The following is a 14,535-nucleotide window of genomic DNA, read 5'->3' on the forward strand; positions in this document are numbered from 1 at the left end:
GTGGTGAAATGCACCCTGGCAGACATAGGTTTAGTCAAGTAACTGTTGATGCAACATGCTGGTGTAGCGCAAGCACAGCTTCCTTGGAGAAGTAATGGCGACTGGACAACTAGTACTGGGGGACTACGATGGCCATCAGCTTTCAGAAACTGCATGTATCCACCAGGCGGAAAGGCAGCATTTCCGTGGCCAACAGATTGGAGATGGTGGCGCTCAACCTCTTAGCTTTGTCATGTGTAGGATGTAACAATCGTTTACGTGACCACAACTGCAGGACCGAGGGCTGGCTGCAGTGCTGAGAGAGGGTGGAGTTGGATGAACATGACAAACTGCAGGACCATGAGTGAGTTACAGTGGATTGAGAAACCTTTGGTGTGCTCGGTGAAACAAAAACACCAGACATATCTACTTCTGTTACAGCTGACGGGCTCTCACTCACCCTGACTGGACTGGGTAAACAAATGAAGGTTCAGTGGCCGGAGACCTGTGTGAGAGCACTGTGACGGGGGAGGAAGAAGCAGCAGGTGCAGTTGATGGGGCGGCCGATGGTTGGTGAGGCCCGCTGGTCCGCATTTTATCTCTGTGAGATTCCCAGGCTAACGCATGTTGATCGCGCATGTGCTGGTTCATGCATGTAGTAGTCAAATTATTGTAATTTTTGCCTCTACTGGGTCATTTTTTGCAAAGTTGGGAGATAACGTGAGTTGGGTCATCCTTTGCGGTCTCAAAAAAGGTCCAGGCTAGGCAACCCTTGCCGCCCCTGCAAGCTGCAAACCCGCGACCTCTGCTGGCCACAGTTGTGGCTGATGATGCACTGCTCATCGTGGTCGCAGCACTCGGTGTCTGTGTGGGAGGCTGCAATGTAACCACCTCGTCTTCCTCCTCCTCCACCTCCTCTGCTGAGCTACTCAGCTTTGTGCCTCTGGGTTAACACCAAGTGGGCTCTACAACCTCATCATCATCCTCTCGGTTCTCCCATTCCTTGCCCTGAGAGTCACCTCCTCCTCTTCCAGCCTTGAGAGCACAGTATAGTCTGCATGCACCTCAGGTATCTGAGTCTCATCAGGATCACCTCCCCCCCCGGGGGTTAACGTCTGGTGATGAGGGTCAGGATTCTGCTCGGACCCTACTTCGTTCTGCCCCTGATCCAACAGAAAAAAATGTTGGGCATCGGTTCAGATGCTTTCCTCCTCTTGAGACTATGAATCTTTGGAGCAGACCTCTGATGCCCCGGAATAGAATGTGTGAACAGCTCTGCAGACTCGCCTATCTGCAGTTCCCTACAGTCAGTTGGACAGCTGGAGAGTTGTGACTTGGGGAGAAACCAGAGTAAATGGGGTGCCAACTCTGAGGACTGTACTGTGTGTGATGTTGAGGTGGAGGAAGAGGAGGAGAGGCCACTTGATGCAGCGCTTGCCATCCACTGGAGCACATGCTCTTTCTGGCCCTCATCTACCAGGCGTATCGCTGTGCGGCTGCCAAAGAAAGGGAGTGGAGTAGCCGTCCAGTAACAGAAGTTGTCAGTTGTCTTTGGATAGAAAGTGACGGTGTTTGTTCAGTAGAGCTTTCACTAACATTACCACCTACCCCACGTACACCAAGCCTATTCCCCCAGCCACCACGACCTCGCTTTTTCCCACTCATGTTGGATGTACCCTTCCCCTCTTTTAACCAGCTGTATAACAAACCTATGCCCAGACCTATGAGTCACCTGTCACTAAATTACTAATCAGTATTTATTTGCTCAGATAGTGTGGCTGGAGCATGCTATTAGCAACAAAAAAAATTGATTTTCTACTGTGGAGCGCTGGATACAGCAGAATCTCAGCGCAAAACAATTACTAGCTCAGATGTGGCCTGCTTTATGTAGCATGGTAGTAACAGAAAAAAATAGAGTTTCAAAGGTGTACTCCTGCATGGAGCACAATATCAGCACAACAGAGTTCTATGCTAAAATGTGGCCTGGTATCTCTGTCTGGACCTCACTAATAGCAAAAACAATTGATCGCTGGAAAGTCGACATCACAGCCACACAGGACCCTATCTATCTAAACTATCTGACTTACAAGCAACCGCCCAACTAAATACGGTATCTCACTATCCAGTAGCAGCAGGAGCAGCCCCTCTGAACTGTTACACTGAAAAAATGGTGCAAAAACCACATGTCCGCTCTTTATGTGGAGAGGGACATGTGACTCCGGAAGCCAATGACACAAGCCCTTGTGTCTGGATGTTGTGGATGGTTCCTGCGACCTGATTGGCTTGCCGGAATCTCCGCACATTAAGTTAAGAAGAAAAAAAATTAAAAATAACAGTCCGCCACTCCTCTGAACTCTCCCTCCCCCTTCCCTCATCAAACATGTCCACCTCCGCTCATCGTACAGCATCACTATCCTAGCTAAAGTCCTAAAAAAATACACTAGTGGAAATGCGATCATTTACCGCACTTTGGCCGAATTTTGCCGATTGTGAGTAAAAACGCTCGAGAGTCCAATCACAAATCCGAATGTGCAAAGTTCGTGCCAAATTTGAAATTATGCAAACATGTTCACTCATCTCTAGGCGCGACCACTTGTACATGTAGCACCGATACAGATATTCCCACGGCTGGAATAGGAATATCCCTTTAAAACCAGACATACATGCCCAAATTTACAGGCTGATATGATCATTGGTAGTACTCCATTAGTTATGGGACACTGGTAATTATTCTTCCCGGACTAGGAAACTGTTTGCCTTGGTCATGATATTTAACTGAAAGCAAAGCCACAATAAGAGAAATTAAAATTCCCCCAAAATTCAAGAAAAAACAGCAAAAAAGTGCAGCAGTGTTTACCTGCACAGGTCTCAGAACTAATGCACTACCAGGATGCAGCAAACCCATATAATAAAGATGGCGGCAACACAGGTGCAATATACTAATGAAACAATCACTCACAGCCTACCAGTTCATGGAGGGGGCGATTGCTTAGTATTAAAATTGCACACAAATAAAAGGCTATTTTGCTGTTTTTTCTTGAATTTTGGGAGAATTTTAATTTCTCTTATTGTGGCTTCGCTTTCAATTTAGTGTTAGCTTGTGTATTTTGGCCACTAATACCTCATATATTATATACATGTATTTTTGCATTTTTTTTTTTTCAGGGTGCCGCCAGGCCCATCAGTCCCGGCATTGTAAACTAGGGTGTCTGTCCTCATGGGGTGCACTTGACGCGCCCCCTGGGCCGTGGGGATACCCGGAGCTGGGCCTAGTAGATGCTGGGGGTTGTAGTCACCGTGGCGGCGACCCGGTCCGTGACCCAGGGCGGTCAAACCAGTGGCAGTCTATGTGTATAGGTTTATATAGTCCGACTACGCCACCTGTGGATTGCGGTTATGGAGAACTGCCGCTGCGGAGCAGTCCACTGAAGCCGATGGTATGCGCAGCAAGTGTAGTATAACTCCCCACAGGAAGAGTGTAGCTTCAGGGCAGCGCAGGTGAATGATGGTGGTTGTGCGGAGCGTCCCAGTGCAGTGAGTGCTGGCGCGGTAAGAAACACGGAGACAAGGTGATGCAGTCCTAGGGTCTTTACTCACAGTTGTCAATCCAGATTATTACGGCCGGTCACAATCTCCCGCGTCATACTGCGTTCACCAAGTGAGGGGCTCGGCCGACTCCCAGATATCTTTGGAGTACTTATCAGGACCCCCTTCATGAGTCCTCTCTCTGGCCCTTCGTGCCTCACAACTTACACCGCTTCTGTCCAGCTGCCTCGGGTCTTGGTGGGCGACGTGTGTTCCGTCCCCTGGACCCTATGTGGTGCCTTCCTAGCGTGGACTGTGAGGGGCTGTGACACATGCAATGCCACAGCCTCCGGTGACTAGCTGAGCGTGGTTTCTGCCTCCACTAGTTAAGGGAACCGGTTCCCTGTCTTGGCCTGACCCCCCTACCTCCTGGCAGCGGCGGCCATACGGGTGGCAGCTGCACGGCCCATACCCCTGGGGGTCCCTTCGGTTCCTTTCCTGGAGCCTTCCTGCTCCCTCTTTCCTCTCCTTCAGGCTCAGGCCTCCTGGCTAGGCCTGCCTGTGGAGTAGAGCTCGTACAGAGCCTCTGCTCTTGTCTCCTCTGACAGACTTTCTGAACTGAGCTGAGCCCTGATCTAAGATGGCTACTCTCTTTTATATGCTCCTACTCCAGTGCTCCCAGGATCTACGTTCTCCACCCATCCACTACCTAGTTCCCCCTCTCTAGGTGGTTCCTCCCCACTCCAGCCAGGGATCAGGGACAGTTGTGCTTCCCCACAGGAGCATTGTCGCCCTGTCCCCCGGAAATGTGGTGTAGTAAATGTAGTGTTAGGGTCCTGAGCCATACGCCTCCCTTACCTGAGAGTGAGATACCACACCTCTGGGTGAGATGCAATACCTCTGTGGCGACCGAACCCTCAGGGGCGCCACACACTTAGTACTGGACAGCCCGCCTTATCTATCTAATAGTATGGGCATCACTAATAGGCTGTAAGCCAGATACTGAGCTCTACTCTTGTGTGAAAAGCGCCCTATACAAGCCTTTTTTGTGTGCAATTTTAATACTAAGCAATCACTCCTACATGAACAGGTAGATTGTGAGTAGTTGTCTTATGATATTCAGAAATAGGACAAATGCAGCAGAGTGACTTGTTGGCACGTTTTTCATACCCATACATATGACTCTGTGCATTCCCGATTCTTCTACTGGTAATTCGCTCTTAAAAAAGTCTCCATGTAACCTCAAAGATATTGTACAATCAGTGGCGTACATAGAAATCCAAGGGTCCCATAGCAAAAGTCCTAATTATGCTCACCACACCCCCAAAAAAATATTTGAATGGGACTGGGTCATACCTCCCAACTTTTAAAAACAAGAACAGGAGCATTTATTGCAGCATGTGCACAGTAATTGTGCCCCCACTGAAGCTCTTAAGTGTTCTCACCCACTACTATAACCTACTCATGGCTCTTTTAGAATATGACGTCCTCAAAAATACCTCTTCACACAACATGATGCCCCCATAGTGAATTCCCTCCACAATTTTACTCCACAGTCGCTTTTACTTGCACAGCACGATGAGCCCACAGTGCCTCCAGGAAAGTATGATGCTGCCATAGTGACCCCATCCCAGTATGATACCTCCCACACACAGTATGGTGGTCCCCACCATTCCCCTATACACAGTATGATGCTCCCCACAGCTCCTCTATACACAGTATGATGTCCCCCACACTCACCATATTGTACGATGCCTCCTCAGCCCCCCCACACAGAGTATGATGCCCCCACAGCTCCCCTATAAACAGTGTGATGGCCTAAACAAGAACATTGTTGACATTTACGAAAAAACTAGCGGCAATGCAGGGGCGTACATAGAAATCACAAGGCCCCATAGCAACATAGCAAAAGTTATTTTTGGGCCCCACACACCAAAAATATGTACAATTATAGGTATATGCCTATGACCCAAAGAACACTGTCCCCACTGTCAAGCATGGAGGTGGAAACATTATGTTTTGGAGGTATTTCTCTGCTAAGGGCACAGGACTACTTCACCGCATCAATGGGAGAATGGATGGAGCCATGTACTGTAAAATCCTGAGTGACAACCTCCTTCCCTCTGCCAGGACATTAAAAATGGGTCGTGGCTGGGTCTTCCAGCAAGACAATGACCCAAAACATACAGCCAAGGCAACAAAGGAGTGGCTCAAAAAGAAGCACATTAAGGTCATGGAGTGGTCTAGCCAGTCTCCAGACCTTAATCCCATAGAAAACTTATGGAGGGAGTTGAAGCTCCGAGTTGCCAAGTGACAGCCTCAAAATCTTAATGATTTAGAGATGATCTGCAAAGAGGAGTGGACCAAAATTCCTCCTGACATGTGCGCAAACCTCATCATCAACTACAAACAACGTCTGACTGCTGTGCTTGCCAACAAGGGTTTTGCCACCAAGTATTAAGTGTTGTTTGCCAGAGGGATCAAATACTTATTTCTCACTGCAAAATGCAAATAAATGTATCTAATTTATACAATGTGATTTGCTTGAATTTTTTGGGATATTCTATCTCTCAATGTTAAAATTAACCTACACTTAATATTATAGCCTGTTCATGTCTTTGTCAGTGGGCAAACATACAAAAACAGCAAGGGATCAAATACTTATTTCCTTCACTGTATATATCAAATACTTCTCTCATGCAAAAAAAATGCAATCTAATTATTTAAAAATCATACGATGCGATTTTCTGGTTTTTATTTTTAGATTCTGTCTCTCTTGAAGTGTACCTACGATAAAAATTACAGATCTCTCCATTCTATGTAGGTGGGAAAACGTGCAAAATCAGCAGTGTATCAAATATTTATTTTCCGCACTGTATGCAAATACACACACACACATACACATATATACAGTACATACACACACATACTGTACATAGACATACCGTACATACATACACAGTACATACACACACATGCATAGACCTATACCGTACATATACAGATACACACATATACTGTATATAAACACATACCGTACATACATACACACGCACATACACCGTATATACATACACATGTACAGTACATACACACACACACATATATACATACATAGACATACACCGTACATATGACTAGCCCAGGGGGATGGGGATGACTCGGTACCCGGGCCTTTAGCCTGGCCTTTAGGGATGTCGCGGTGGTCGGCTCCCAGGCCCGTACCCTGGGCCGCTCCTTTAAAAGGGTTGGCGCTTTGGTTAAGTTTACAAAAGAGTTCGTGACGCCACCTGTGGCTTCTGGTGATGATCACCAGCGCTGCGCAGTTCACTGAGGCTGGTGATAAGGCAGCTGGATGGTATAGCTCCCCACAGGTGGAGCTAGGCCTCAGGGCAGTGTATGAACGGGGAAAGCAGGATGAAGAGATCCAGCCGGGTCAGAGCAAGAACAGGGACAGACACGATAGTCACTTCAGTACCTTTTACTGATGGAAATTCAGGCACTCCCCGGAGCACTGTAGGGTGAAGGGTGTATGTCCGGATCCTCCCCAATGAGCAGGTTTTGGGCCTCCTGTTTCTTGACTCTGCGTAGTAAGTTTCTGACCTGCCTGGAGCTAGGCCTAACTTTGTCTCTGTCCTGCGCTGGCTGACCTTGTGGTAGGGCCTTCTCTTGGAGTGCACGCTCCCGACCTACGGGGCCTATGTGTCTCCTGGCTCTGGTACGTATCAGCACTTTAGCGATCCTGGGACTTGTAGTTCTCCAGGGATTCTGGTTTATCTTACTGGGTCATGGAGATCCCGGTAAGCTTCGGACCCGGTGTCCGGTATATTCTTCTTCGGGGTGAGCTAGTTAAGCTCCTCTGCCCCCCTATGAACTAACTCTCTCTACTCGCCTTCGACCTACTCGGGCCCTCAATCGGCTACTCACACTAACGGCAGCTTGCCGCGCTTCACCGATCTTATGGCGTCGGCACACCTAAAGCTCACCTCTCTGAGCTACGACTGAGTCTAGAACGTGCTCCACTGCAGACTAACCTCTCTCAGGCTTTTGCACTGCAGGAACTCTTTCAACCGACTGACTGAGCTCGATTCTGCATTCAGGTTTGTACTTGCTGAACTCTCCAGAGGAACTGCTTTCTGTCAACTCCAGTCTAGACTAACGACTACCTGGCTCCACCTTCCCTTTTATATCCCTAACGGGCTCCGTCTGGTGGTCTGAGGTGGAAGGTGGAGATGTGTGAATGGTTATGGGGGCCTCTTGTGGAGGAATCCTTCAATACACCCTTCTAGGATCTGTGATACCACACTGGGCTTCACACATACAGTACAGACCAAAAGTTTGGACACACCTTCTCATTTAAAGATTTTTCTGTATTTTCATGACTATGAAAATTGTACATTCACACTGAAGGCATCAAAACTATGAATTAACACATGTGGAATTATATACTTAACAAAAAAGTGTGAAACAACTGAAAATATGTCTTATATTGTAGGTTCTTCAAAGTAGCCACCTTTTGCTTTGATGACTGCTTTGCACACTCTTGGCATTCTCTTGATGAGCTTCAAGAGGTAGTCACCGGAAATGGTCTTCCAACAATCTTGAAGGAGTTCCCAGAGATGCTTAGCACTTGTTGGCCCATTTGCCTTCACTCTGCGGTCCAGCTCACCCCAAGCCATCTCGATTGGGTTCAGGTCTGGTGATTGTGGAGGCCAGGTCATCTGGCGTAGCACCCCATCACTCTCCTTCTTGGTCAAATAGCCCTTACACAGCCTGGAGGTGTGTTTGGGGTCATTGTCCTGTTGAAAAATAAATGATGGTCCAACTAAACGCAAACCGGATGGAATAGCATGCCGCTGCAAGATGCTGTGGTAGCCATGCTGGTTCAGTATGCCTTCAATTTTGAATAAATCCCCAACAGTGTCACCAGGAATGCACCCCCACACCATCACACCTCCTCCTCCATGCTTCACGGTGGGTACCAGGCATGTAGAGTCCATCCGTTCACCTTTTCTGCGTCGCACAAAGACACGGTGGTTGGAACCAAAGATCTCAAATTTGGACTCATCAGACCAAAGCACAGATTTCCACTGGTCTAATGTCCATTCCTTGTGTTCTTTAGCCCAAACAAGTCTCTTCTGCTTGTTGCCTGTCCTTAGCAGTGCTTTCCTAGCAGCTATTTTACCATGAAGGCCTGCTGCACAATGTCTCCTCTTAACAGTTGTTGTAGAGATGTGTCTGCTGCTAGAACTGTGTGTGGCATTGACCTGGTCTCTAATCTGAGTTGCTGTTAACCTGCGATTTCTGAGGCTGGTGACTCGGATAAACTTATCCTCAGAAGCAGAGGTGACTCTTGGTCTTCCTTTCCTGGGGCGGTCCTCATGTGAGCCAGTTTCTTTGTAGCGCTTGATGGTTTTTGCAACTGCACTTGGGGACACTTTCAAAGTTTTCCCAATTTTTCGCACTGACTGACCTTCATTTCTTAAAGTAATGATGGCCACTTGTTTTTCTTTACTTAGAATTTGTATTATGGCAAGAAAAAAGCAGCTAACAGTCTATTCAGTAGGACTATTGTAGCGTCGGCGTCCCTGCCTCCTGCTAGGCAGGGACGCTGTTCCCCTCACCTCTCCGCTCCGTGCCCGGCGTCCTCCTCCCGCTCTGCTGGCAGCGCGCGCTGCTTGCCGGCCACTGTGCTTAGGGCGCGCGCGCGCTCCCCCTCTCTTAAAGGGGCCGCGCGCGCCGTCCTAAGGAGTCCCCGGCCAATGGCCGGAGGACTTCACCATATATAAGGCACCTCCTCCAAAATGGAGGCGCCCGAGCAATGTTGTTGCAAAGCCTTCACTCTGCTTCAGCCCTCAGGTCCCGTTACCAGTTACCTGCCAGTCACCTGCCAGATTCCTGCTTGATACCTGCCTGATATCCGCTTACCTGCTTGCAAGCCTGCGGTCCGACGGTCTGCCTTCCGACACCTGTCAGTCTGTCTATGGACCAGCCTGCCCGCTCACCTGGGAGCGCTCACCTGCTACCTGCCTGCTAGCCTACCTGGAGGCTCTGCCGTCACTTGCCGTGACCACCTGCCTGTCCAGAGACTCTTACCCGCTCACCTGGGAGCGCTCACCTGCTACCTGCCTGCTAGCCTACCTGGAGGCTCTGCCGTCACTTGCCGTGACCACCTGCCTGTCCAGAGACTCTTGCCCGCTCACCTGGGAGCGCTCACCTGCTACCTGCCTGCTAGCCTACCTGGAGGCTCTGCCGTCACTTGCCGTGACCACTTGCCCGTCCAGAGACTCTTGCCCGCTCACCTGGGAGCGTCCACCTGCTACCTGTCTGCTAGTCTACCCAGAGACTGTCCCTGTTACCTGCCGTGACTACCTGCCCTTCTACCCAGAGACTGTCCCTGTCACTTGCCGTGACTACCTGCCCTTCTACCCAGAGACTGTCCCTGTTACTTGCCGTGACTACCTGACCTTCTACCCAGAGACTGTCCCTGTCACTTGCCGTGACTACCTGCTCGTCTTCCCTGGGAGCCACCCGCTTCCTTACAAGGACCGCCCCCTTGTATAGTTGCTCAGAGGTTCCGCCTCCCAGACCCGTTACAACTATCAGCTGTGTATCCACCTGACTTCTGCACAACACAACTGATGGTCCCAACCCCATTTATAAGGCAAGAAATCCCACTTATTAAACCTGACAGGGCACACCTGTGAAGTGAAAACCATTTCCGGTGACTACCTCTTGAAGCTCATCAAGAGAATGCCAAGAGTGTGCAAAGCAGTCATCAAAGCAAAAGGTGGCTACTTTGAAGAACCTATAATATAAGACATATTTTCAGTTGTTTCACACTTTTTTGTTAAGTATATAATTCCACATGTGTTAATTCATAGTTTTGATGCCTTCAGTGTGAATGTGCAATTTTCATAGTTATGAAAATACAGAAATATCTTTAAATGAGAAGGTGTGTCCAAACTTTTGGTCTGTACTGTACATACACACGTATATACATATACAAACACACAAGTGCGAATCTATGATATCAGGTGTTCAGATTGTTCAGATGAGCCATGGAGGAGGTCGGCCATATAGTTTATAGATCAGCTGGAGAGGGCTGCAGAAACCACTGTGGGGGAAGGGGACACAGCAGAGAGTACTGATATCAGCTCCCTGCTGCTGCTGTGCTGTCCCGTGCACACAGTAAGGGCAGAGACAGACTGCTGTATAACTCGTTCTATGATCACATCGCACTGAACGGACTGGCCGGCACCTCTCCTGACCTGAGCATGACAGCGTGATGTATTTCTATGCAGATATCAAGCTCGGGTCAGGAGAGGTGTCGGCTAGTATGAGGTTTATGATGCGATCCTCGCACGAGAAATACGTCAGTCTGTCTCTGCCCGGAGTCCTGCTCTTCCTCCACTATTGTTCTCAGTGTGCTGTGTGGCCTGGGCCCCCTGACTAAAGGTGAACACTCACCATTGGGACACGCCATGCAGGAGGACAGTGACGGCAGTCAGTGAGCGTTCATTGGCCAGTATCTCTCTCTCTATATGACAAGCCCCATTTTTCAATTCCTGCACTCTGCGCACCGCTCACTCCCCAGCTCTGGGTATCAGAATGACTTTGGGTGGGAGTGAGAGGGGTCCGGTGCCGCTTAACATGTGGCCCCTGTCACTCCTGCCCGTAATCTTGACTAAGTTGTCCCATAGAGGCTACGTGGTCTACCGCTATGAGCAGTACGTCCCTGCCGCAATTCCTTGCTGATCCAGTCTGTGCAGTGAGCAGTCTGTGCCTGCTGTGGGAAGCCATAATCTAGTAACATCATCACGCCTGCTGCACTGTGTGTCAGGTGCACAGATTGAATGGTGCAGTAAGGAGCTGGCGGCTGTCTGCTGCATCACTCTGTGCACCGGTATCTGCATCCTGAGGATTGCATGGTAAGGGCTCGCTCACACTGGCGTATCACATGGCGGAGTGCTACGTGATGTTCTATCGGATAGCACTCGGCCCAATGTTATACTATGGAGCAGTGCAGATCTGCTATTATTTTCTCATGCCGAGTCATCATCATGCTGAGAGTGGCTCCGATATTCAAATTACGTGCACCAAGACAAGTCTATGGGTGCGTGTGAAACATCGGACTGCACTCGGATGTCATCTGAGTGCAGTGTGATTACAGCAGACTCAGACAATGTAGAAGATGGAGAAATTAAGTTATTGGTCTTCTCCTCACCTGTGCTCTCATGCGAGACAATCAGATGACACGCCAAGGCTGTGTGCACACAATGCGGTTTTAATGCGTTTTCGCGGCTGTTTTTCCACCGCGGAAACGCATTAAAACCACTGGCTAATAGGTCTGCCATGTATAGCAATGGTGATCCGGATGTGCTGTGCACATGATGTGGAAATTTCCGCTTCGGATTACCATTGCAGTAAAAACCGCAGAATTACCATTTATTGCGCAATTCCGCAGCGAACTCGCGCCCATTGACTTGCATTGAATCACAGCAAACCCGCAGATAGAATATCTATACCTGCGGATTTTCTGGGTTTCAATGAAAATCAATAGGCGTGAAATTACGCTGGAAACGCGGTGCGGGTGGTACCCAGGTTGGGAGAGGAGGCTATTACTCCTCTCATCCTACCGCGGCTCTGACTGATAACAGCGAGAGCTGCGTGGATGGGAGGAGCAGCAGTCTGCTCTGCCCAGCTCGTGTGCCCGAGGTAGTAAAAAAAAGAAAAGTAAAAATAAAAAAATAAACCTTTAGGCTGTGTGCCCACGATGCATTTTTTAAGCGTTTCCGTAGAGGCAAAAACGCTGCAGAAACGCTTAAAAGACGCTTGGTAGAAGGTCTGCCATGTTCCCCAATGATAATCCGCATCTGCTGTGCACATGCTGCGGGAATTTCCGCTGCGGATTATCATTGCGGAAAAAAACGCAGCACTATTAATTATTTTGCGGAAGTGCTGCGTTTTCGCCGCCATTGACTTGCATTAGATCGCATGGATTACACATCACTGTATATGTAGATGCGTATTCCATGCGTTTCAATGTGCGGATGGTACCCAGGTCTAGAGAAGAGGAGACTCTCCTCCGGACCTGGGTACCATTGAAAACTGTAAAAAAAAAGAATAAAATAAAAAATAAATATATACTTACCTTCTGGCGGCCCCCGGACTCCTTCTCTTCACTTGCCGGCAGTTCGCGATGGACTGAAGGACCTGCGCTGACGTCATAGTCATGTGACGGGTCACGCGACGCTGACGTCGGCAGGTCCTTCAGTGTACCGCTGCCGGCAAGGGAGAACGGAGGGAAACAAGACACTGCGGCCATCAGAGGGTAAGTATATATATATATATTTTTTACTATTCTTTTGGTCACAGTATATAATTCTATGCTGTTTGCATGGATTTATATAGTGTGACCAAGTTGACAAGCACTTTCCTAGTGATGCTAAAATCGCTTGTCAACCCGCATGCGGAAATGCAAGTGAAGAACGCTTCACATCCGCATGTCCCTGGCAGGAAAAACGCATGTACAATCCGCATGTACAATCCGCATCCGTTTTTTTCTGCCAGGGAGATGCAGAAACGCTCAGGAAAAAATCCTGAGCATTTCTGCATCGTGGGCACATAGCCTTATACTCACCTGTCCGGCGGCGCCCGGTGTCCTCCTGGTCCCTGGCGATGCTGTCTGTCCGGCAGCCAGTGGTACATTACGTGGCGCGGGCTCGCGCCCCGAAGTGTACCAAGCTGCCAGGACCTGCGGTGACATCACTGATCAGCTGATGCTCACCCTGGGAACATTCGCAAGAATGTTCCCAGGGTGGTAAGCTCACTGGGGCTGATTGGCTGATCAGCTGATCAGTGACCTCCTGCACTAGCATGTATACTGACAGCGGTGATTTTACACTCCTGTCAGTATACATTGCTGTCTTCTACAGCAGTGACATCAGTGATGGCTGATGTCACTGCTGTAGAAATTACCCAGATTGCGTGAGACACTCGGCGTAATCGTGGACTGCGTCGTTGACGGCGGACAGGTGAGGGATATGGTTGTTTGTTTTTTTATGTTTTTTTCAGGCGATCGAGAGCTTTGAGGACGGAAGCTAATAAAAAAAACCTGTAGAACCGTGTGTGTTTTATTTCATTAAAATACTTTATTCTGGCTGTGTCTTTTATTGAAAAAGCAGAGCCCATTTTACTACACAGTTAGTAATGGGGGTGTCTTATAGACGCCCTCCATTACTAACCTGGGCTTCACGTCAGCCGCCAATACAAGGCTGACGTGAACTCCAACCCCATTACCCCACTCGCCACCACTACAGGGCAGTGGGAAGAGCGAGGCTAAGTGCCAGATTTGGCGCATCTTATGGATGCGCCATTTCTGGGACTGCTGAGGGGTGATATTAATAGCCGTGGAGGGGGCTAGTATCCATGGCCCCTTCCCTTGTTATTAATATCAGCCCGCAGCTAGTTTAGCCTTTGCTGGTTAGATTTTATAGAGGGACCCCACATCAATTTTTTTCTGTGGTCCCCCTGCAATCTAGCCAGTAAAGGCTAAACAAACAGCTGTGGGATGATATTAATAGCCAGGGAACATAGTTGGCTAATGGCCCCTTCCCCGGCTACTAATATCATCCTCCAGCGATCGACTTTCCCTCTGCTGGTTATAAAAATGACGCGGGAGCCCACGCCATTTTTTTTTTTTTTATTTTAAGCTCTGTGCCCATAATTCAGACGTAGCAGCGCTTTGGACGCAATTTTTTTCTGCATCCAAAACATTACATTCTATTGAATGCAGGTAAATCCACTGAACCATGTGGATTTACCGCATTCAACACTTTCTAGTGGTCAAATTTCTGTTGCGGAGACCTGAAAGATGCGCCACATGTCAGTGTCAACGGGTGATTCGCAGCCTCTGATGCACGCATAGTGGACATGGGATTTCTAGAGATCCCATCCACTATGCTGTAACATCTGAACGCTGCAGGTTTGATGCTGTATAAACATGCATCGTCAAACCTGCAGCGTCTC

The sequence above is a fragment of the Phyllobates terribilis genome, unplaced genomic scaffold (genome assembly GCF_046119375.1).
Source record: "Phyllobates terribilis strain yellow unplaced genomic scaffold, ASM4611937v1 Scaffold_2__4_contigs__length_985480577, whole genome shotgun sequence".
NCBI classification, from domain to species: Eukaryota; Metazoa; Chordata; class Amphibia; order Anura; family Dendrobatidae; genus Phyllobates; species Phyllobates terribilis.